This window comes from Microcebus murinus, chromosome 12 (assembly GCF_040939455.1).
Source record: "Microcebus murinus isolate Inina chromosome 12, M.murinus_Inina_mat1.0, whole genome shotgun sequence".
NCBI lineage: Eukaryota > Metazoa > Chordata > Mammalia > Primates > Cheirogaleidae > Microcebus > Microcebus murinus.
This window is the reverse complement of record NC_134115.1, coordinates 40,626,202-40,650,959: the sequence shown is the minus strand read 5'-3', so window position 1 is coordinate 40,650,959 and position 24,758 is coordinate 40,626,202. Positions and strand designations below refer to the sequence as shown.

The 24,758-nt window shown below is 38.4% G+C and overlaps 1 protein-coding gene across 10 annotated transcripts in view; it reads left to right on the top strand.

Annotated features, from left to right (window-relative positions):
- Nucleotides 1-4,859: 4,859 nt before the first annotated feature.
- MPDZ (multiple PDZ domain crumbs cell polarity complex component) overlaps nt 4,860-24,758 on the top strand; it is a 169,558-nt gene continuing 149,659 nt past the window's right edge. For 4 of the 10 annotated variants that reach the window (XM_012769627.3, XM_012769625.3, XM_012769624.3 and 1 more), the window contains exons 1-2: nt 5,176-5,330; nt 19,520-19,714. The gene's annotated coding sequence lies outside the window, so the exon portion shown is untranslated. Of the gene's footprint in view, nt 5,153-5,175; nt 5,331-19,519; nt 19,715-24,758 lie in introns of those variants that run through there. The other 6 variants (XM_012769628.3, XM_012769626.3, XM_012769623.3 and 3 more) reach the window with 4 other exon arrangements.

Here is a 24,758-nt window from a genome sequence, read left to right as displayed (position 1 = left end):
GGCTGACAGGTGCAGCCGGCCCACACTCTATTCCCTCTTGTATATCTCACACTCTCCAGACTTTGTGGTCAATTGTCTAATTCACCTTCCCGCCCCCCCCCCCCAGCACTGCTTGTCCTGCACTGCATCTCTGCAGATTCACAATGCTGTTCTTATAGGAGAGCAATCGACTCGTGTATAGCTGTCTGAGTTCTTGACTTCCTGCTCTGGGAGCAGAGAGCCAGGAGGTCACCGTTGATCTGCTATTTTTCAAATTCTCGCTTTTTTTCTTGATTTCTATTTTTTTGGACAACTCACTTATGCCCTCAGGGTGTACATGATGAGGAAGAAATATTTTGTAGGAGAGATTCCAAAATGTCATTCTAGCTTACATAAACCTGAGACAGATTCTGGAACAGTTTGGATGTGTTTCTCCCTAAAATTAACCTGGTCCCAATTCTTTCTCCTAGAATTTCCTGACTGTGCCAGAATTCTGTGGGGACAAAAGCAAAGGAATTCAAGGTCAAAAGGTCGTGACCTCCCAATACCCTTTTTTCATCCTTAGAGAGAAGAGACACCAATCAGATATACTGGAGGTTTCAGAGCCTTTATCCCTCTATAAACAGTTTGTTGTATGAAGAGAGACAGATTACTCTGCACATTCTCAAAAGAGAAATAATTTTTACATTTTTCTCATGCCTGGGATTCTCTGCTAGCCATTTTCTCCTCCGAATGGCTTTCTCCTAGACACATATGTACCCATTATCCTAATGTTCTTGTCTATTCTTCTTTTTTCAATCTTATCTGTTTTCAATGGAGAAAAAAACTTAAGACCATTTAAAATGATTTTTTTTCAAATATGGAACAAACTAAAAAAAAAAAATGTATTGGCTAAACCCCTTCTTTTAATTGAGAAACCAGAGGCCAATTGAAACCATAAAGTCAGTCAGCCAGTAGACGGCATATAAAAATCTTTCTGCAAACTATAATAAACTAGAACTGCACATTCGTTATATATTAGCTATCCCTTAGGCAGAGGGAGAGGCAAACATATCATCTAGTTTGCATTTAAATGGAGCATTATTAATGAGTCACTGCTGGTTAAAGGTGGTGGAAATAGTCCATTGTTCCACTATTAGGATTCCCTTAAATCACTTAGTCTTTCCAAAAGGCTTTGGTTCATATAGAGCTCTGCCTCTAGAGTCCTGAAATAATGTCTACCAGTGAGGGGCTCTCACTGCACACCTTGGCTACCCACTGTTAGGAAAGCAGGACGAAGACCATATGCTTGGGAGGAAACTAAAACGATCATGTGTATTTTGATGGATCAAAACTTTAATTTTTAGGACCTGCCTTTTCAGCAGACATTGAAGGTTTTGAGTAGACAGCCTGGGCTTTTCACTAGTTTTAGAGTTGTAGAGAAGCCACGAATGTAAAATACATTATATACTTAGTTTATGTTTATGCTTGTTAAATTATAATAAAATAAGTAATAAAAAATAAATAATTTAAACCAATCCTGGAAGTTCTCAAGATTTTTCCCTTACAAAAGTCATCTGAACATGACTCAAATCTGAGAAAAACAAATTGCTCTGGAAAATGCTTCGCTAAGATTACAGGCGGAATGCAGACAGTGTTCCTAGTTCCTTCATCTTCAGATCCCAGAGGCTATGATCAACATGAAATAGAAAGAATAATTAATCTATGTCTATGGGGTGAGTTTCAACCTGTCCCATGGAGAAAGCAGCTCTACTTTATCTGCTTTACACTTTGGCATTTTCTGTAAGATTTTACTTCAACTTAAAAAATTATTTTTTTTAACCAGTGCAATACACCATGCTGCATTGTTACTTCTAGAAAATCTTGGTCTCTCTGGGTTAGAACAAGGGAAAGAGAATAGAGGAATAATTAAATGGGTTAACTTCAAAAAGAGAAGCTCCTGGGTAGAATCATCCCCAAACTCTGGATAATTTTATAGAAGACCTAATCTAAACAAGATGCCTTTTCGTCCTGTGATATACTGCTGTTTAAAGAGGGCATGTAGGATTTGCTTTGCTAGATGAGATCAGAATAGTACTGTTTAAACCAAGGTAAAATCTTTTGTTTTAATCTAATTTACTTACAATAAACCAGGGAATTAAATTTCTTAGACTTTCCACTAATTTGGTTTTATGGGCTCTTTCCCTATGTATGTTCAACATAACAAATGCCATTGTAACTTTTAGAATTTACAGACTACATTCAGTAGCTGGTTTGGAATTTTTCCTCATACAATTCCCCTAGCAGCTAACATTTTATGTATTTATCTCCTTTGCATTTGAGAATGACCAGATTTGAAAATTGGCAAATGGAAGTGCTTTGCTATTCAAAGAGGAGGAGCCCTTTGGAATTTCTAAGCAATAAGAAAATCTTCTCCAAATGGATGGGCTGAGCTGACTGTATGACAGGAACAAAAGTTACATAGACAAATTGTTCATTCTTGCATTCATATATTTATCCTATGCCATTTGAACACCAACTGGATATGAAGCATTTTGCTAGGCTCTGAGGATGAAATAGTGACTTGGCTCCTGCTCTCACAGAGTTTATGGTTTAAGTGGGAAGAGAAACACTGCATAAGTAATTATAAAACTAAATATATATTTAAAGTAGGATAAATATTATAAAGCAAAAGCATAGGGTACAATGAGAATCTATCACAATCAGTTTATCCTAATTTGTGGGAATCATAGAGTAGTATCTATGGTAGTACCATTCACTGAGACATTGAACTATGAAAGATGATCACGCTTGAGCAGAAACATCACGGTTCCATTTTGGGCAATCTAGGTCTGGGACAAGCAAACACAGAAGCTTAGTAAACACTTGGATATATGGAGAATTATGGATTGAAGACATAAATGTAAGAATCCATGGCCATTACATGATAAGCTATAAGTGAAAATGAACTTAGAGATAGAGAAAGGAAAGAGAGTCCTAACTGAGTCTTGAGGAATTCCAGCATCTAACGGTCAGGGAGAGGAGATAAGTTGGCAAAGAAGATAGAGGGGTGGCCTGATGACAAGAGGTGAGGCAGATCTACTTGGAAACTACTGTAATTTAATATTTTGGGTCCTTCTCTTACCTGAGAAGAGCTCTAACAATGTATTTCCATGGTTATAAATTTTTAAACATTTTCAAAAGAAAGATACTTTTGTTTTTCTTTTTTTAAAGCAGAGCTCCAAATTGCATAAGCTTCAGGGCCCACATATCTGCCCTTGACTAAGAGGAAGTAGCAAAACCAAGAGTGTGATTGCATGGAATTAGATGGGGGGTGGCGTAGGGAGGACTCTTAGAAGAGAGGGTTCAACAGCCCTGAATGCATCTGAGAGGCCACGGAATATCAGAAAAGAAATATATCCATTGGATTTAGGCCATCCCTAGCAAGAGCCCTGTCAGAGCAGTGATGGGGCACAAACCAGTATCTCCTTGGTTGGTGAGTTTAAAAAGTTTAACTGTGAAGGGAAGGGGGAAAAGGGTGGTAGCTGGAGAGAGATGAGCTATGGAGGAAGTTTGTTTTCTCCTTCCTTCCTCTCTGCCTCCCTCCCTCCCTTCCTTCCTAGATGGAAGTGAGAGTGCCCATAGAAGGATTACACGAGACAGATATGTTGAAGACATATGGAAAAAGATAAGATGGGATGAGTTCTCCCCTGAGATAAATCTGCTTTCATTTTTGAAGGACTCAGAGATGATGGATATCCATAAACTCTGAAGAAACTGCATCAGTGTTTTTATTTCTCTGGTGGCAACTCTACACTGATTAGTGTTTGTAAAAGCACGAGAGGTGTTGGGCTGATGGCACTCACTCCACCCAGGGCACTGAGCTCACGTTACTCAACTCCCTTTAGCAGGTAAATTATCTACTTTGCAGCTTTCTGAAAATGTCCATTAAAAGGCTCAAATCAATTTCCCTTTGAAATCTTGTATATTTTATAAACTATCTTTCTCCTTAAATATTTGGTGAATTTTGGAGAAATGCAAATTGATATTTTTTAGTGAACAAAATAGAACCCCCCCAAACCTGACAAAGAAAAATTGTACTTTCATTCAGAATATTTAAAAAATTATTTTAATTTGGACTTCTGAGTATCTTTATAACTTTGGCTCTAATATTAGACATATGTATTGAAAGAAGGACCAATTTTCTTACACAGAAAAAAAGCCTGTGGGACCTCCAAATTGAGGCTATCAGAAAGACAATCTTAAAGGACACAAAACAGAAATGAGTACCTGTTGTTCCTGGCACTATGCAACTCTAAACACTTTTCCATGCTTACTGTTTTTTTAATTGGATCATCAAACTAAGAAAGTATTTAAAATACATCGATGTGCTAAAAGTTACAGAGAAAGTGAGATTACTTCCCCTTCCCTTTTCATTAAGGGACTTCTCATCTGCATTCCACACCACTTAACAAGCCACCCATGAAGAAGGGATCCACAGGGCAGTACACATAATACAAATCTGAAAAACTAGAGCTCGAGAGTGAGGCTACCAGTTCCCGCTGGTTGCCAGATTCAGCAAATAAAAACACAGGCTTCTCAGTTAAATTTGAATTTCAGATAAACAACGAAGAATTTTTTTTTTTTTTTAGTATAAGTATGTCCCAAATATCGTAGGGGATATACTTGCACTAAAAATATTCCTTTTTAAATCTGGAATGCACATTGAACAGGGCGCGCCCGGTATTTGATCTGGCGACCCGGAGGACAGGGCAGTCCCCGCAGCCGAGGCCAACGGCCGAGCAGAGCAGCCAGTTTAAAACCCAGGACCTGCAGGCTGGGCCGCGCCCCCTGATTGGCCGAGGCCCCGCCGGTCGCCGGCGTCACGGCAGCCCCGGCAGCCTGGGCCCCGCCGCCGCCGCCGCCGCCTCCACCGCAGCCCCGGTCGGCGCAAGTGCGGCGCGCTGGGGGAGGGGGCGCGGCGGAGCGAGAGGCTGGCGTCGGGCCGCCGCGGCCGGGCCGGATTAAGTTTCTCGGTCACGCGTGTCGGTGCGTGTTTATCCCGGGGCCCTCGCCAGGCGGTTACTTCAGAAGAGAAGAGAGCGAGCGCGGGCGAGGCGAGGCATCCTGCAGCCCCGGCGCCCCAGCCCTCCGCCCCTCTCACGTGCCCGCCCGGGCGGCCGCCGCGAGCCGGGTAAGCGCCGCCGGGGCCCGGAGGCCGAAGCGCGCGCCCGCGCAACGCGCGCGCCCCAGCCGGGAAGGTGCCGGGGCGCCCGGGGCTCGGCGCGCGGGGCGGGTGCGCTCGCCCCAGCCCGCTCCGCCCGGCGCTGAGGGGAAGCCGCTGCTTCTCTCTGACTTCTGAAGAGGATGGGGTCTGGAAGTTTCCTTTGCTACTTGCGAGTCCTCCCTCGCCCTCTCCTGCCTGGGTCGATCGTTCTAGTCCTTCCAGCCGTTCACCTTTTGCTCTCGCTTACTACTCTGAATGGTTCAAAAGTTTTTTTCGTTTCCTCGGCCTGGAGGGGCATAGTAACGGTGCCAAGAACGGGGAGCCCGGGGCCCTGGAGCGCAGGCCCGGCCCTCCGGGGCGCGGGAGCCTGTTGCTCCGCCGCCGTGGCCGCGCCCGGGCCGGACGCCCCTCCGCGTGCGCCGCGCCGGCCGGGGAGGGCCGGGGACGGACGCGGGCACGCTCGCCTCTGTCCCTCGGCCGCCCCAGCCGCTAATTGGCACCCGGGCCTCCCCCGCCCCGGGCGCCCCGGCCCCTTCTACCGCCGGTCGCGGTGGTGGGGGCGTTTCGCTCTCTTCTCCCCTTTAATCCTCGCCCTCCACCGCGCCCCCCGCGCCCATGGGCGCCTTTGTCTGCGGTTTCGCAGCCCCGGGGATGCCGGATGTTTCCAGGGAGGCGGCGTTCGGGAGACGCTTTGTGTCTTGGGGAGATAGATGCGCGTGCGTCTGGGGGGGCGATGGTGTACATTTTTGCTTGCATTCTTCGCAGAGGCACAAAGGCCAGGCTGTTCTTCCCTGCGATCACAGGGAAATTCAAGTTGAGACAGCAGGGGGAGGAGAAGTGGCCGGAGGTGGCGGCCGCTGCGCAGTGACGGGGGGCGGCGAGCGGAGGCGGAGGGACTCGTCCATCCCTCCCGCCACCCGCCGGCGGGGCTGCCGAGCTTGCTCTGCCTGGGGAGACCGGGCGGTGGGCGCCGCGTGCCTTGGTGCGGGGGTGGGGCGGATGCGAGTGGAGACTGGCGTTTCCTTGGTACCATCAGATAACAGGACAATGAGTTCGCTGGCCTAAAAGGAAAACCTCTCTCCGTGTTCTTTTGATGTCAAGGGGGAGAAGAATCTAAGTGATCAGATCCTTGTCTCATCCTGTCTTGGTGGACATCTGTGGTGTAAACACCCCCTTTGTGTTTACGTAGAAAGTCGTCATTTAGGTTACCTTTTATAGAATAAATAACACCTGATCGCAAAGCCAACCAGGAGATTACTGTTTGGAGTTTTGGAGTAACTATATGTTGCATTTGGTTATGGTTGGTTACAATGAACTTCTTGTAAGGCTAGGATCATCTAAAATTTTTAAATGTATGCTTTAGCACCTGATAGAATTTTGGTTAACAGTTGTGTTTAAAAACTTAACAAAACTTGAAGTTCCTTGGCTTGAATTTCTAATACAATACAAAGCTCTGGATGGATGAACCTGCACCCTTGTGTGTCACTTAGGCAAAGCTAGTCTTGGGTCCCCTTGACTCATCTCCACTCCTCTTTCCTACCTCATTTGCTAAAAAAAAAACTGCTGTGGGTTATTCTCAACAGATTGCTAATAGAGCAATGTACTGTGTTTCTTACATATGTTCCTTTTTTCCCCCTTGGATCCTTTCTGGATTTCTTCTTTACATTCCCCCTCTCTTGTTTCTGGTTTTCTTTCCCCTTTTACCACTCTCCTTTTTACTGCCTAAGCCTGATGGTTGTGGCTTGGGACCGGAGAGGTGTTCAGTTTTTAGTATGTTCTATCTTACCACCTAGACACTGCCCTGCTTGGCCGTTAAAGATGTCTTTTCCTTTCAGATGCTTTTTAAATGCAGATAACCATGAGAGAATAGAGCCTGCCCTCAGAGTTTACTGTATCTCTTGGATATAGTAAAGTTGGAGGTGTTCACAGAGATTCTTGCAAATCCTTGAGATGTAATTTCACATCTATTCAGGCCTAGTTGGGCACTTTGAGTTTTACCTGTTGGGGCGGAGAGACTGCTTAACAAATGAGGAAGAAGTGGACCGGTTGTCTAGAATTAAGAGTAAGGGGGTTGTCTAGAATTAAGAGTAAGGAATTTAGAAACTGAAAGGGAGCAATCAGTTACCTGGAAGATAACTGTCCTGCCTTAGAGGCAGATTATTTTCTCCAGATTATATCCTGAGTCTGACAATGTAGATTTATCTCTCTCAGGTTGAATTGCAGGTTGGCTTCATTTTGTATACTTATACACAAAGTACTCTGTGAATTTCATAAAATATTTTGAGGCAAACTTGATGTATTGGATTGGAAATGCCTCCAGTATGCAATAACACATCTGCCAGAGAAAGATCCTACACTTCAAAGTAAGGAAGCAGATGAGTTACTTCCCAGTGAATTCAGGACTGCTTGATGCTGCATGTGAGTGATGATATAGTTCCCAAATAGTTACATGTGCTTTTACAAATAAACATTTGGCCTAAAGCAGGATTTTATTTGATATTGTTAGACACATTATCAACCCCATTTTATAACAAGAAAGGTTTAATTTTCTCATAAATTAGTGTCATGCATAGGAGAAAGTTCACATAAATACAGTTAGGAAATGATGTTTAGTATGGTTAAAATTGATAGACTGTGATTGAATAATTTTAGTGGGGATTCCATGTGGGGGAATAGACTAAGGAGATAAACTGCATTTAGATAAAGGAAACCAATGATAAGGAATCTGTTGCCTTCCTGTGAAATATTTCCAAGAGAAGATCTGAGGTAGTTATTCATTTAGTAGGTAGTAGTAAGTGGATTAGGAGGATGTCATATTGGGTTAGGCACTGGGGCTGGGGAGAGCACAAAATAAATATAAGATACTGCTCCAGAAGCTTACTGTCTTAGCTGGAAAAACACATAACAGAAAGACAGGTTTGACATATAGTAAAAGTTGCAGGATTCTAAGAAAGTAGATCAGTATAGCATTGCTTGCTGGCCTCATTGAGATTAATAAACAAATGGCAGGGGCTTTTGTCTTTAGGTAAGAGGAAGGGAATGAAAGATTTTTTGGTATGAAGTACAGTAAGGAGTTTTGCCTTGAAAATGGACATGGTGTAGGGAAGAGGCTGGGATGTGGTAGGCAGAGGGAACTGGGGTAGATATTCAATTTATATCTTTCTAGAGTAGAATAGTTAGAGGGCTTGCATGCAGGGGAAAATTTGATTGGGATGGGCAAGTGATGGAAGCCAATGAGGTGTAAGCTGAGTTTTGGGTTTTATCCTCTTGAAGTTTCCACTTTCCAGTAACATGTATCTCATTTCCATCTGAAACTTCACCAGAAGAACCTTTAATGTTTGTATTTCTACCAACAGTCTCCTCAAGGCAATCTAGGCTTTTTCTAATATGCACCCCTAAAGTCTTCCAGCCGCTACTGATTATCTAGTTCCAAAGCCACTTCTACATTTTTAGGTATTTGTTACAGTAGCACTTCATTTCCAAAATATGTATTAGTTTGCTAGGGCCACCCTAACAAAGTATCAAAGAATGAGTGGCTGAAACAGTAGTTCTGGAGGCTGGAAGTCTAAAATGAAGATGTCGGTGGGATTGATTTCTATTGAGGCCAGTCTTCTCTGCTTGTGATGGCTGAGTTCTCCCTATATCTTCACATCTTCCCTCTGTGTATGTCTGTGGCCTAATCTCTTCTTATGAGGGCACCAGTCATATTGAATTAGAATCTGCCCCAATGACCTCATTTAACTGTAATCTCCAAATACAATTATATTGTGAAGTGCGGGGAATTAGGACTTCATATGAATTTTAGGGGGACCCAATTCAGTCAGACAGTTCTTAAAGAGACCTGGGCTGTTAACTGCTAAGACTGAAAAATGGGCTTGTCCAGGGTAAGGGAGGGAAGTCCTGTAGGAGGCTATTGTGGTAATGTAAGCATTGTTGTGGTAATTTGATGTTTGAGAAGAAAGGGAAACTGTTATTTGAGGAAAAAGGTATTTTATCTTTGGCCTGAGGCCACTTGTTTTCTTGCTCTGGGTGTTTACTGGGAAATTGTGCCTCTTATGGCCCTTCCTTTTTTGGACAGTGTTTTCTTTTTAAGTGTTTCATAAGAGCATTCACTTTTATAAAATATTTCTTCTAATATCTCTTAAAAAATAGTAAAGGGTTAAATTTAGCAAAGATGGAACATTAGTGTTGTAAATATCTTATGATGTTTTTTGAATATGATTAAAATAAAATTTATTCTTAAGTTACATTGTCTAAAAACTATATGTCCTATGTATGTTTTTGTAGGCTAATATTTGGCATAATCTTTTTTTTTCCCAGAAATTTCTTCCCTTTTTAGAAAAATATATGATTAATAAGGGAATTTATATCATATATGATAAAATAACAAAAACTTTTTCTTGGGTGTTGCAATTGTATTTGTTAAGTTAGAGACATGTTAAAGCCAATTTTCTAAATCTGGCCAGCTGAGTTTAAAAAAAGGTAAAATGAGACAGATTCTTGCTTTTTTTCTTCCTGCCTGCCTGCTTGTGGTGGTTAAATTTGTTTGGTTAGGAAATTCTTTTCTTTATCATCCTTTTAGTTTTATCTAGATCTGCAAAGGCAGCATTATTTGCTTGTAACCAGTCTACCTCCATACCTAAGGTGCTATAAATAAATGCATGAGGGCAAAGTGAAAAAGGAAGCTCTTGTAAAAAAGAAAAAAAAAGAAAAAAACCCAAAACCCAAACAGTAACATCAGCTATAAAAAAATGAACAAACAAACAAAACAAACAAATAAACAAACACTTAAGGAAAAACCTATTTAGGTTGGATTAACACTTTAATGTTGGTAGTTTGAGTAAGTTATGGGATACTTTTCCATACTAAATGTAGCTATATTGGTAGTAAAATAAATAAGGTAATTATTTATTCTTATAGCTTTTTTGATGATAAAAACACATTTTTAAAAATATGGAAGATATAGACAAGTGCAGAGAAAACAAAAAATGTGCCTGTAGTTTTGTTACCTAGATACTACCCCCAATGAAAAAAAACCTTCATATTTTGGAAATGAGGATTTAAATTATTTTATTTTATTTTATTTTTTTGAGACAGAGTCTCGCTTTGTAGCCCAGGCTAGAGTGAGTGCCGTGGCGTCAGCCTAGCTCACAGCAACCTCAATCTCCTGGGCTCAAGCGATCCTACTGCCTCAGCCTCCCGAGAAGCTGAGACTACAGGCATGTGCTACCATGTCCGGCTAATTTTTTGTATATATATTAGTTGGCCAATTAATTTCTTTCTATTTATAGTAGAGACGGGGTCTCGCTCTTGCTCAGGCTGGTTTCGAACTCCTGACCTTGAGCAATCCACCCGCCTCAGCCTCCCAGAGTGCTAGGATTACAGGCGTGAGCCACCGTGCCCGGCCTAAATTATTTTGATATTAACAGATGGATAAGTAGAGCTGTTGATCAATTGATTTCACCAATTGCTCTCTTTCTCAGTGACAATAATCTGATCTGAAATTATTAAGCATTTATATATTTTGAATTGACACTAATAGCATTTATTTGAATCAATGTCTCTATTCTTTTAAGGAGGAATAATACAGTTAACCATCACATGGCACACAGGACACTAGTGGAGAATGCATTTTTAAAAATCTGGATCTCTGTTTAAATTTAAATGTTAAACAGTTATATTGTTAATTTCAGAGTAAGTTTATATTATGTAATCCCAGGTGGACCCTAGGATGCCTTGCTTCAGGGTATTGGCTATAGAAAATGGTCATGGAATCCATCATTCTGTGTTCATAAGACTTCACTAACCTAACAAAACCATGATGATAGAATCATGAAGATAATTCTACAATTTAAAAAATCCTCTGTGATATATATAAGATATGCCCAGCTTCTCTTATACCTTGCTAGGTCTGTTATAGTCCATTTGGGCTGTTGTAACAGAATACCAGAGACAGGGTGGCTAAACAAGAATTTATTTCTCACAGTTCTGGAAGCTGAGAAGTGTAAGTTAGGATGCTAGCAGATTCCATATCTGGTGAGGGCCCACTTTCTCGTAGATGACACCTTCTTGTTTTATCTTCACATGGCAGAAAGGGCAAGGCTGCTCCCTGGGGCCTGTTTTATGAGGGCACTAATTCCATTCATGAGGGCAGAGCTTCCCAAAGGCTCTACTTCCTAATACTATAACCTTGAAGGTTAGGATTTCAATGTATGGGTTTTGAGGGGACACAAATATTTAGACCATAGTAACTTCCTTAATAGGTTCTGCTTTGTCTAAGGCATTACTAGATAAAATTCATAAAGCTGAGGTATTTTCCCATCCTGCCTTTCCCTCTGCCTAAAATGTCCCAAGGGTATTTCATTTCAATAAGTCAGGTGTGAAGTCCACCTCTGGACAACATTCATTTGCTACTTTAGGACTGTAGGGGCCTCAATTATAAGATTCAGTGGAGTGTTGTCTGACCACCCCCCACTCCCACCACATTCACAGTTTTTCTGGGAGTAGTAAATACATTCACCCTATGCTATTTTAGGAAAGTGTAGCATTGGAATGCCTCTTTATTCTGTTATAATCTAATGTGTGTGTGTGTGTGTGTGTGTGTGTGTGTGTGTGTGTGTGTATGTATGTATATATAGGATCAGGCTAAGTCACAAAGTATTTTTAGACCTGTTTTGTGGCTGAAGGAGGAAAACAAAAGAAGAAACAGCTCCTGGGTCAGAGTATTATGCTCTAGCCAGCTCCATTAAAATGTTCAGTGAACATCTGGTAGATGCTAAACTCAGGACATTCAGCCTCCACCTTTTTCTCAAGGAGGGGAGAGAGACTGCTTAACTATTTTATTATAGTATAATCTATAATTGACATACAGTAAACTGCACATATTGAAAATGTACAATTTGTTAAATTTTGGCCCATATGAAGCTATCCCTGCAGTCAGGATGGCGGACATATCCATCATCCCCAAACTTTTCCTCATGTCTCCTTGTAATCCTTTCCTGCTTCCTCCACCTCCACTCTCCCATCTTCAAGTAATCACTGATCTTCTTTCTGTCACTATAGATTAGTTTGCATTCTCTAAAGCTTTAAATAAATAGAATCATACGGTATGTTCTCTTTTTATCTGACTTCTTTTACTATGTAATTATTTTGGGCTTCATCCATGTTGCCCATATTCACAGTTTAGTACTGTTTGTTGTCGAGTACTAGTCATTGTGTAGATATACCATTAAGGAATTTTAAAATAGTTTAGAACTCTCCTGCTCGTTGTTTATTGTCTTATAGGGTATTCATTCTTTGTTTTGTGGAGGAGGAAAAACTTTACTCTCTTAGGTTCTATAGTTGAGCCTGTGAATTAAACTGACAAAAGATAAACAGGAGAAAAAGCCATACAGATTTCATTGATGTTTTTAATTTCATTTGGATTGGAGCTACACAGAAAGAAGTGAAAACCCAAAGAAGTGGTTAGACCTGGGGGGCTTATATGCCTTTTTCACTATAAGAGTTGTTCTCTTACTGGTAAGGGAGAGGGGAACATCTTTATAAATGGAAATTTATGTCACATTTACAAAGAAATTTGTGCCCTGCTTATAGGCAGAAAAGGGAAGGGCAGTGATTGCTTCTGTCATCTGCTTCTCATTCGCCTTCAGCTCAAGATAATCCTTATGCCAAAGTGGCATATTTTAGAGTGGCACATTCTGATCCCCTTAAATTTGAATTGTGTATGTCAGACTTTTGTATTTGACAGTGTTTCTCAGTCTTCTTAAATTCCTTCCCCCTTTGGATAAACATAGAATTTACATGCCCTTATTTAGATGTTATATAAAATTTCAAAATGTGTAAATCAATAGTTTAAAAAATACTACTAATAATTGTAAAAAAAGGAATTTGAAAACACTGTATCTTTAAAGATATGTGACTAGGTAAAGAAAAAAAAATAAGTGACTATTAAGGTTTTCCATAAACTTTTGTATCCAATCTTATCAAGAGTCTAAGCACAGCAGGGTCAGTATTAAACTCTGAATGCTTTAGTTGCAGACTGCTACCCAAATACTCCTTACATACTTGCATATTTTTAGTAGTACTTATTTTTGATAGATTTATCTGTCACTGCTTCTGACAAATTTATATGGTAATCATATAGTAAATTAGATAACAAAGGAATAATTTGGTGCCTGAATTATTCAGGTGATTGCCATTCTGTTTATGTTTACAACTGAGACCATCAAACACATGTTCTACATCATCCATGTCCAATAGAAATATAATATGAGCCACATATGTAATTTTAAATTGTCTTGTAGCTATAGTAAAGAAAAAAGCAGGAGTAGTTGAAATTAATTAATAATGTATTTAACCCAATTTATTCAAAATATTTCAACATGTAATCAATAAAAAATTATTGAGATATTTTGCTTTCTTAGAACAGAAGTCTTTGAAATTTGCTCTGTCTTTTGCACTTAGTGCATATCACATTTAAAACTAGCCACATTTCAAGTGCTCAGTAGTTAGGTATGGCTCATGGCTACCATATTGGTCAACACAGCTCTGTCTCATGAAGCTAATGTATAAGGTCAGATAAAATCAAGAAAAGAGATGTTTTCATTATATTATGAAAACAGATTATTCCGGTTAGACCCATTCAGCTTTTTTTGGGTCGTTTGTAATGTTTGTCTTTACTTTTTGATCACTTAAATGAAATTAAGTGGCAAACAAAAAATAAAACAACACTATTTGAAGCAGATATGTTCTCTGGATTATTATAAAAGTAAAAGCTGGTTTATGGTCTTCATATGAACATTTAGTCCTTGGAGTACCAAAATACAGTTAAGGAATGTAGCTAAATAGTAGATGAGTTAATTAGGAAGCAAATAGTCATGTTTATTGAGAGAATAAGACCTTTTAAAATGTTTTCAGAGACAAAATACCAGTTATCAAGATGGCCCTAATGAATCTCACAGAATTACAAATGGTAACTAAATAGTGTTGCTTGTTACATTATCTGCAAATTACTATTAATAAATAGAGGATTGAATTGGTCCATGCTTATTTATCTTATATGACTAAGGCTCATGTTTGGATAAGTTCATAATAATTTGGGTATCTTTATGCAGTTTTCCCTTATCTGAACTACTTGGAATTTTGCCAGCAAGTTGTAAATTGTTTCTCTGGCTAACTCTCCTTAGTGTATTCTCAGCAATGTAGGCTACCAGTGACTGACAAGCTTATAAGCGGATTTTGACACTGACATCTCTTTGCTGTCAGAGGAATACAGGTTTTTGCTAGCAATTCTTTAGTATGTATTATGAAAAATACTGCTTTTATTATTGTGGACACATTTTATTTTCTTCTTGGATGCATGCATGTTCAATTAACAGAAGATCTAAAGGTAAATTTGTTTTGGTTTAGAAAGGAGGTATATAAGAGGATCATATCAGACTTTATATTTTTTTGGATATATTCCCTTTCATATATGTAAACTTTATTTCATTTTGGAGCTTACAGGAACCTTACTGATTCTACTAGGATTTTTAATTTATTTCACAGATGATTAGTTGATATTTATTTGAAGTATTTTTGATCTTCCCTGTATTTAATTTGCCCTTATTAAGATTATTTCTATAAATAATTTTTTTCACATTGGTATAGGAATCAAAATCTTATTTAGTATTAGCTAAATAAATAGTAACACTATACCTTGCCTCATGTATTGGCCATAGTGGATGCTTTATGAATATGGTACTTGTTTAGAGTGATCAGGCACGAGGAGTCTTTTTAGTTCTGAAAGATTTTTACCACTAAAATAATGCTTGTTTTCAAATGTTTATGTTCGCTGGGCTTCCAGCCTCAAGTTCTGTTATTAATCTGTACCTTCTTCCTGATGGATCTCCTTTATTTTCAACAATTTAGAGATCAGGGATTCCCTAATTTTATATTTTATATGTCCAGATTTTTCTTAGATTGATATGTGTAATTGATTCATTCTTTCAGCAAAGATTTATTGAATGCTTACTCTGGGCCAGCCACTATTTTTGGTGCTGGGGATATAGCACTGAGAGAAAAAGGAAACAACAACTACAACAAAAATTTCTACCTTCATGAAATTAAAATTCTACGATTTCCTATTTTCTAGAGGCATATTGAACTCACTGTGTCTAAAAGGAATACATTTCTACCCCTTCCTCTGAAAACTCATGATATTTCTTTTCCTACTGTTCTTTCAGGAATGGTGTCCTGATATTTCTGGTTTCCCAGATTAAAAACTTTGGGAGAGTCAGCCTCTATTGCTGTCATTGACTTATTCCTCCCGCCTCCAACACTTACCTAGTGGTCATTGAGTCCTTTTGATTCCCTCCAATGAATGAGTCTGTATCCCCTTTTGTTCTTGCCGTTGCTGTAATCTAGGCTCTCTAAGCCCAAGACCTGGTTGTACTATCATTAGTTCTTGTTTGTCTGTGGTGAGTTATTTACCCTATTGCCAGAGTTATTTTCCAGAAAATAAATTTTAGTGATTCCTACCCACCAATTTCCCTCCCTAGTCTCTACAGGCTTCACCATTCCTGCAGGGATAAGGTCCAGTGAGGCCATGGAAACATTGCTTTTCTAGTTCCTGTCATTCTGGAGCCAGGTACTACAGCCTCAGAGAACCCATTAAGTTCTCTGGGTTCATTATGGTTTCGTTTCTTTAGCAGGTGTCCTTCCCTTAGCAAGAAATGCCTTTCCCTCTCCTGTCTCTTCCAGATAACTCTCCTAATCTGCTCATCCTTCAAAATGATTCATGTGTCACATCTCTTCCAAATTCTTCCTGACTCTTGCTGACAGTATTGGATTTCTCTGTACTCAGAACTTAGCCCCTCACATTGCAGTGTAATTATTAATACTTATTGTTTTTCACCCAATTGTGAGTGCAGAAATTAGATTCCTATCCTCTTTCTTCTTTTCCATTTGCCTCAGTGACAGTGGCAGATAAAGACTTTTTGGGGGTCTGAAGTTTATAAAATTTGAGGTGGTCCACTTAAATAAAAATAACATAAAATGATGAATAGGAAATTAGGTATGAAGATACTTATTTTTTGAATGAGAATAGAAGGATTCTGTGCAAGTATCTTCCTGTGCCTCATGCCTAGGAATCTGTAAGTGCTTAGTTAATACTTGTTGAAAGTTGCAGTGTTTTTGGGGGGATGTGTTATACATATTAATATCTATATATGTGTGTTCTATGTATCGATATCTAGGTCTATATAATTTTTTTGCTGTTGATTTTCTTAAAATTAGGAAACAATATCAATTAGCCATTCTGATACTAATATTGTTAGTAATAATAATGTCTAATGCTTCCATACCACTTTACATTTTCTGAGCGCTTTTACATTAAGGGGATTCTGACAATTGGGTTAGCAAGGAAAGTGACTCAGACTTATTGTGTCTTACAGTGTTTAGTTACTTGGTGAGTGAAAGAAAACAGAGTTGAAGTTCTTTCTTTGAGATCAGATTTCACTTTGGTGGGGAAAATGACTCACTTCTTCCTGTGCATCTGTAACCTCAGTCGACACCATTCTCCTCCACCTCCTGTTAGCCTGGTGGATGCTAAGGAATTTTCTGGGAGTTTTCTAAATCATCTTGCTGTCACTCCATCTTTATATCTCTTCTCCCTTTTAGCTTCTTCACCTCATTATTTCTTCTTCCTTTCCTCCCTTATTTGTTTATCTGAGTCTTGCCGTACATCAAATCTATTTTTCTCCATCTGTCTTTTCTGGTAGATAACGTAATACTTTTAAATGTCAGTACTTTGAGCTGAATTTTGGAGTTTATAATTCTCAGGTTCATTTTTGCTTCTTTGAAGTACTGTGGGGTGTAATTTTTGGGATCCTTAATAGTACAAATGGTTCATATAATTTTCAGCAATGGAAAAGGAAATGTAAAGCTGTGTACTTTACTGCATAGGCGAGACATGTTGTAATTTGCAGTTCCCAACCCAGAGATGATCAATTTTGATTTGTGTTAAGGAGTTACCGATTTAGTTAAGCTTGCTTAATCTGATAGCAGTTGGAAACAGTAAAAATTGAGATATTAGTGTATAGACACTAATAAAATATAATATAAAAATAACAATAGCTTTTGTATATTTATTACTTTCAGGCATTTTGTATATGTTATTGCTAATGTCTTGCCGTACACCCCACAGTACTTCAAAGAAGCAAAAATGAACCTGAGAATTATAAACTCCAAAATTCAGCTCAAAGTGTACTTTACAAAAAGGAAAGAGCAGTTCACAGAAGTTAAACAATTTACCCAAAAATCTCACAACTTGTGAAATGATAGAATGCTTTTTAGAGCTAGGTGCAGTAACTCACACCTCTAATCTCAGCATTTTGGGAGGCTGAGGTGGGAGGATCGCTTGAGGCCAAGAGTTCAAGACCAACCTAGGCAACATAGCGAGACCCTATCTCTACAAAAAGAAGAAGAAGAAGAAAAAAGGAACCCTGAAACTTAGCTGGGCGTGGTAGCAGGAGCCTGCAGTCCCGGCTACTTGGGAGGCTAAGGCAGGAGGCTCTCTTGAGCCTAGTAGTTAGAGGCTACAGTGAGGTATGATCCTGCCACTACACTATAACCTGGGCAGTAGAGTGAGACCCTGTCTCAACAAACAAACAAACAAACAAAAAAGCCAAAAAACCAAAAAAAAAAAAAAAACAGTTTCATGAATATAGGGGGAAAAACTATCATTTTGACAATTTTATTGTCTGAAAATGGGGGTATCTAGTATGATCTAATATGAAGTTATTGGTAGGATTAAAAGAAATGCATATGTGGAAAGCATATATGCTTTAAGAAAATAGGGCTATATATAAACTGTTTCATAAATAGTTCCATATCAAACAGTAAAACTGATACCAGTTTCATTGCCTAAAAAATTCACTTTATGAGACTATTTTATTCTCTGAGAAAATCATTATTATAGTAGATGCAAGAGCAATCAATTCTTAAATGCAATTTTATTATTAGTTATTTAATAGCATTTTTTTAAAAGCCCCAAATAATAGATTGTTGCTTTAATTTGTGTATTGCAACCAAGCCTACATTTTAGACATTCCAGTGATGTATATATATATATTTAGAAGTTTTGGCTCTTAAAGGGAGTATTTGGTGGTGGATTTGTGCTTGGGGAATAAGGTTACTTTTTTAAATCAGCAAAATGGCAAAGTTTAAACGGTTTGTAACTTAGGGAATCTGGTCAGGGCGAACATCCCATCTGATTGAGTGAGCTTTTTAAACTTTCTTCATTCTTAATTCCTTTTTCCTTCTCCCTTTCTGCCCCTAAATCCTCTTGTAGCTGAATGAGATTACTTTTGGCTGAAACTGTTCAGTAAGTGTAGATGTTATGTAGGCTTTTCAATACCTCACATAATAATGGCTGTAGAAATCTGATTGCTTAATAAAAGGTCTGGGTTAGGTGACTTTGAGAAGGTTAGTAATCTCTTTGACCCTGTACTTCTACATTTGTGTAATAAAATGTAGTATTAACAAATCATGTGTTTGGAAATAGTAAAAGCTCACAAAATTTTTTTTACGTCTTTTAATAAGAGTCGGTAATTGGAAACAATGTTGATTTCTTCTGCCAGCCAAATTTAAAGATTCTGAATTGCTCCATGAAAAAGTATTGTAAGGAATGGCCTCAGAGCAAGAGTGTTTGCTCACAAACCCTTCTCAGTATGTGCACAGTAATGGTAATTCTCTATGTAGAGTTGGAACTAAACCAACAGGGGGTACAAACCACTAGTCACCACAAGCATAGCATAGGAAAGAAAAACTGCCACATTAAATATTACTCCAATATTCTGTTTTCTTCCCAGAGGACTTCAGATTAGAAATTTGAGCCTTCCCTTTCTTGAGTAAAGTTTGTAAACTTTATCTTTTTTCTTATCCAAATTCGTCAAAGGGAAATTATAAAAGCTACAAACTGAATTTAGGAGGCACTGATTGATGGGGAAGGATAAAAATATCTAATTATGTGTAGTACTTATAGCTCAGTGATATCCATGTAGGCGATATGATAGACGACACTCTTTATATTTTTTGTAGAAAAGATTCCATAACAGGAGAAGCAATTTGGAACAATAATAGGGCCAATGGCGGAAGTAGAGTTATTTTCAGACTTGGGGGTAAAACCCTAGAAAATGACCTTGAGAGAATAGCGCAGACTTGAGGTTGGATGGGGAGGGAAGTTGAAGCAGGATGGTTGTAATATTCTGGTCCTCCTTCTATCTCCCTTTTCCACACTTTTGTTTGCATTAGAAATATTGTCTCTATTCACTTTCCCGTGTGCTTTACCCCTAGGAGTCGCTCAGTCACAACTGACAAGCCATGTATTGTTTTGCTCCAGTAGCGTCATTGAGATCTCACAAACTCAGTGAAAATCCAGTCTGAGAGGGCAGCTGAGAAATGAGAGTCATCTTCTGTACTGTCACCTCCTCCTGCAGTTGATAAGTCCTAGCAGAGACCAGCTGCCAGCTGTGTTTCTGAGTCCCATGGGTAAGTACCCATGTTTTTTATAAGCACCAAGGACACAGTTTACTTGGGCTCATTGGAGGATTGCCTCCTTCCAGGCAGGCAAAAGGGCAGGAGGTAGGAGCCTGAAGTAATTTCTCTGGAGAATTCATTGCCAGCGTAGGAATTGCACTGGAGAATTCTGTGGCATAAAGTTAATGCTTCTACATGTTTTAAGTTTCCCCAAGAAAATAACATGGCTAAAACAAGTGCTTTGTGGGTATATAGCTTTCTCTGGAGTGCAGCATCGGCACATTGTCATTCACCGGTAAGGGCAGTCCTTGAAGGAATCGCCCTGCCTGGTTCTGTCCAAGAAATATGCCTGGCATGTTGCATCTTGGCTCTTACCACTGAAAATGTGGGCAGCAAACAGAGGCAACTGCCCAACAACCTAAATTCCTTGAGTTTAACTAGGGAATGAGAGAACAGAAGAGGCTAAATCTTAATTCTCAGAGCACTTAAATCTTTTCCCTGAGTCACGATGTTTGGTGTGAGTTAATTTGGGGGGAGGTCCCTGTTCTATAAGGATATGCTAAGAGAACATTAAGGAAGGAAAATATGTGAACATGGAAACATGGATGTCTAGAGAGAAAGTATTGGAATCCACAGTTATTTAATGTGTATTTTGGACACTTTTAAATTATGGATGAGGGTTGAGGGGAAAGAAATAAATATTTGTAATACAATGGACTATAAACTGAATTGATTTGTTTAATATATTTTTTAAGAAGGGAAGTCCAGCCTTTCAAATAGCTAAGTAATAGTGGTCTGGAGTTCTAATCTCAGACACACCACTGATTTATTATGTAATCAAACCTTAGTGAGCTTCAGTTTGTCACCTGTGTGTTTTTTGAGACTCCTTTCAACTCTAAAATTGAATTGACTTCATTGTTGAGTATAAGCAGTAAATAAGGATACTTAACTCAAAAGCATCACAAAATATGATTTAAATGTGTAATTCTGGAAGTGAGTATGAATCTGGTAAAAAGTTTTTATAAAACTAGTATCTACCTGGTTTAGAGAATCTGCAATTAAGGAAAGATGATATATACTTTTTGAAAGGACAAAGCATTTCCACCTCAGGCCAGCAACCTTAAAAATAAAAGTAACTTTCAAAACCAAAGTAAATCTAATGAAAATATTTGTTAGTATAAATACGTTTGTTGTGTAAGTATACTTAGAAGTAATAAAATATTTTAATTTCTATGTTATATGTATTTTCATTTTCAGTAGAGCCCTCCCACCTCACTTTAGAAAACTCCTAAGAAAAGGAATGATATGATACCAAAACTTTAGTATGTGGATTCTTGGTCAAAGTAATGATTTTCAATTAGTATATTTATATAATTGTGGATTAATATGCCACTTCTCCATATTTTAGTATTAGTTTATATATATTATGTAACTATTCATTATATTGAAATGTCAGTTTGCATACTCATGAAAAATAAATAAATTTCCTCATAATTGAAGCAGATTTATATTTTTGTACTCTGTTAGGTTCATCCATCATTCCCAAACGTGGAGTTTTGGTTTGCACTGTATGTATGTTCAGAAGTAGAACAGCAAGAGTTGCTCATCACTTCCTGTCCTGTTGCTCTGTGATGTGGAGTTGGCCAATCCAGGGCCAACTCTGGTTAGCATCTGCTTCTAAGGCTCTTATCTCAAACAACTTGTGGAAAGTAGAAGCAGAGTGCCATCAGAAAATGAGAATAAAGCTTTGTTTTTAATGGTAAAACTGAAAATGATTCCTTATGCAATATTAAATTTTGAGGAAATCTTTTCATAATGTGTCCCATAGTTTTGCTGGATTTAAGTAATCTAGCCTGAAGAAATTATTTTTTGGGGAGCCTTTACCAATGGTAAAAAAAACTTTTCCCAAGTAAATTAGTAGTTTAAGGTCAATTTTTTTTTGCCAAGGAGGTATGGTAGGGAAGATTTGAAAATATTATGAATTATAAAGGATGAACTAATCATCTTTAGTCCTAGCTTCCAAAACTAGATATTGTTAACATTTTCACATATTAACTGCTGTAGTTTTTTAAATTATATTATGCAAAATTCCAAATATACCTAAAGACAGTGAATCTGCACATATTCATCATTCAGTCTTAATAACTATTAGTTCATAGCTAGTTTTATTTCTTAACTGTGAGCCATTTCCCTGTCCTCTCTAATTTATTTGAAGTAAATTTCAGACATTGTCCCATTTTATCCATAAATATTTCAACCTCATTGCTTTTTACATGTGTAATTTTAAAACACTATAAAAATATAGTTTATTGGAAAAAAAAACTAAATCCCCCCCTTTGATCTGTGATCTGTCCCTTATCTGAGGCTACCACTTCCATTTGTATACCCCTAAAAATTACTAATGTGATTTTAGAATGTGTCCTTTCAGTCAGTTGTTAAATATAATGAAAGTACATACCTACTATTTATATGTAGCACATATTATTTTATATTATTTTCAAAATATAGATAAATAAACTATACTTATTCTATAATTCAGTTTCATTTTGATATCTAGATTCAGTTTGTTCTTTAATAAATGAGTCTAACTCATTCATATTTAATGTGAATATGGATATCTAGATTTATTTCAATCCTTGTGTTGTGTTTTTTGTTTACTATGCTTTTTTCTTTTTTTCTCCATTCCTAATCTCCTTTAGATTGCTTGAGTATTTTGTGTTAATCTTTCTTCCTCCTTTTTTATTTTTCTTTTTTTGAGACAGTCTCGCTTTGTTGCCCAGGCTAGAGTGCCCTGGCGTCAGCGTAGCTCACAGTAACCTCAAACTCCTGGACTCAAGCAATCCTTCTGCCTCAGCCTCCCGAGTAGCTGGGACTACAGGCATGTGCCACCATGCCCGGCTAATTTTTTCTATATATATTAGTTGGCCAATTAATTTCTTTCAATTTATAGTAGAGACCTGGTCTCACTCTTGCTCAGGCTGCTTTTGAACTCCTGACCTTGAGCAATCTGCCCGCCTCGGCCTCCCAGAGTGCTAGGATTACAGGCGTAAGCTACGGTGCCCAGCCCTTCCTCTTGATATATAAATTATATATATTCCAATTGATTTTTTTTTAGTGGTATCTTAAATTTTACCATGCATATTTGGTTTATTTTTTTAGTGGAGTTTGAAGAGCACTTTAATCCTCCTATGAATGGAATTTTCTAGGCAGAAATATTTTTATTAATTGTAAATATTGTTCACAGTTACTGTTGTTTCATTTATATAATGAAAACTACTTGTTATTTAGATCCCACATACCTTTTTTCTACAGTAGATCTATCTTTTGTTTGGTTGCAACCTGGTGGCTTCTCTCAGGCTCTAAGCAAAACAGAATACTTCATAGCATTTTATTCACCCACCACAGTAGGAGCTTCTCTGTGCCTTGTTTTTCTGATATAACTATTTATTCTGTTGGATTCTTAATTATCTTCATGGTCCTATTAAACTTATATTTGCTTGTAAGCTCCCTCAAATCTTTTTGGAAGTAGAGTGTTCAAATGAAGGAAAGGAGAAATGGCATTTTGTAAGCTGGGATTGTTTAGGATGTGATGATAAGGTATTATATTAAAGCAAGCTGTAATAGTTAGGTGTGTTTGGAGCAAACAGAGCCTCATACAAATCGCCTCTGGCAAAATGGATATCAGTGATTGTGATAGTAGGGATGTAGGGACCAATTACTCTGTTTCCCTTTCATTGGCTATATTGGATCTCCCAAGGAATACCTGCCTCTCTTAATGTCTAGCAACTGATTCGTTTTTGCTCTCTCATAACTCTGGCTTGCATGTATCCCATTTTAGTTTTTTTTATCCCTAACTCAGCCTTCTATCTTCTCAACTCTTGCTCAACCAATAATTGGTTTATTCTCTCAATATTTCTTATCTTCCCAAGAGAGAGACTCTAATCCATATCTACTTTTAAAGTCAGCACTTAGATTGGCTTCCCTTGGGTAAGGAGCCCGATCCTGGTTCCCTTGGTTATAGTTGGAGGAGAGGGGTGAAGCATAGTGCATGATAGCATATTCCTTGAAGGAGGGGTGCTATGAGAAGGTTGAAATCTATGTTATCTTGGTCTGCCATAACAAATTACTTAGACTAGGTGGCTAAGGCAACAGAGATTTATTCTTTCACGGTTTTGGAGTTTGAGAAGTCTAAGATCAAGGTCTGAGAGTGACAGGGTTTGGCTTCTGGTGAGGGCTCTCTTCCTGGCTTACACAGCTACCTTCTCCCTGTGCCCTCACATGGCCTTTCTGCAGTGCTTGTTCTATATATATGAAAGAGAGAGACAGAGAGAAAGAGAGAGAGAAAAAGAGAGTTTTTTCTCTATTGGGTTTCTATTAGATTAATTCTGTTGAGTTAGGGCCCCACCCTTATGATCCCATTTAACCTTAATAGTCCCCTAAAAGACTCCAAAGTCATTCACATTAGGGGTTAGGGCTTCAACATAGGAATTTTGGGGCAACAGATTTCAGTCCAGAGCAACATAGGAATTTTGGGGCAACACATTTCAGTCCAGAGTAATGTAAGGTCCTATATCATAAGGTCCTATTACTCAGCCATTCAGACTCTTGATGAGAAAGATATTTGTAGATATACCCTGACCATTTCTTTTAGTTTTATAATCCAATCAATAACTCGAGCAGGAAAATGGGATCCATCCTAGACTCATCTTCCTTACCTCCACATTACTAGCTCATGTTACTTATAGTTCTTAATTAATTCTTGAATATGTCTTCCATTTTCATTTATTTTCACTTTCATCTTTATTTTTGAAGATGCCTCTTACCTGGCCTCCTTATTCCCAGTTTCTCTTGATTTTTGTATGTTTTCGCCAGAGTTATCTTTCTAAAACGCAATCTGACCATGCCACTCACTTTGCCAAAATAAATTAAATCTAAACTTTGCCAAGTTAAATGTAAAATCTTTAAGAATGGTATGCAGGGCCCTCAATAATTTGGCTTTTACTCACATCCCCAGCTTTATCACCTTTTCCCTCAGCCTCTATCCGGGTACTGTATA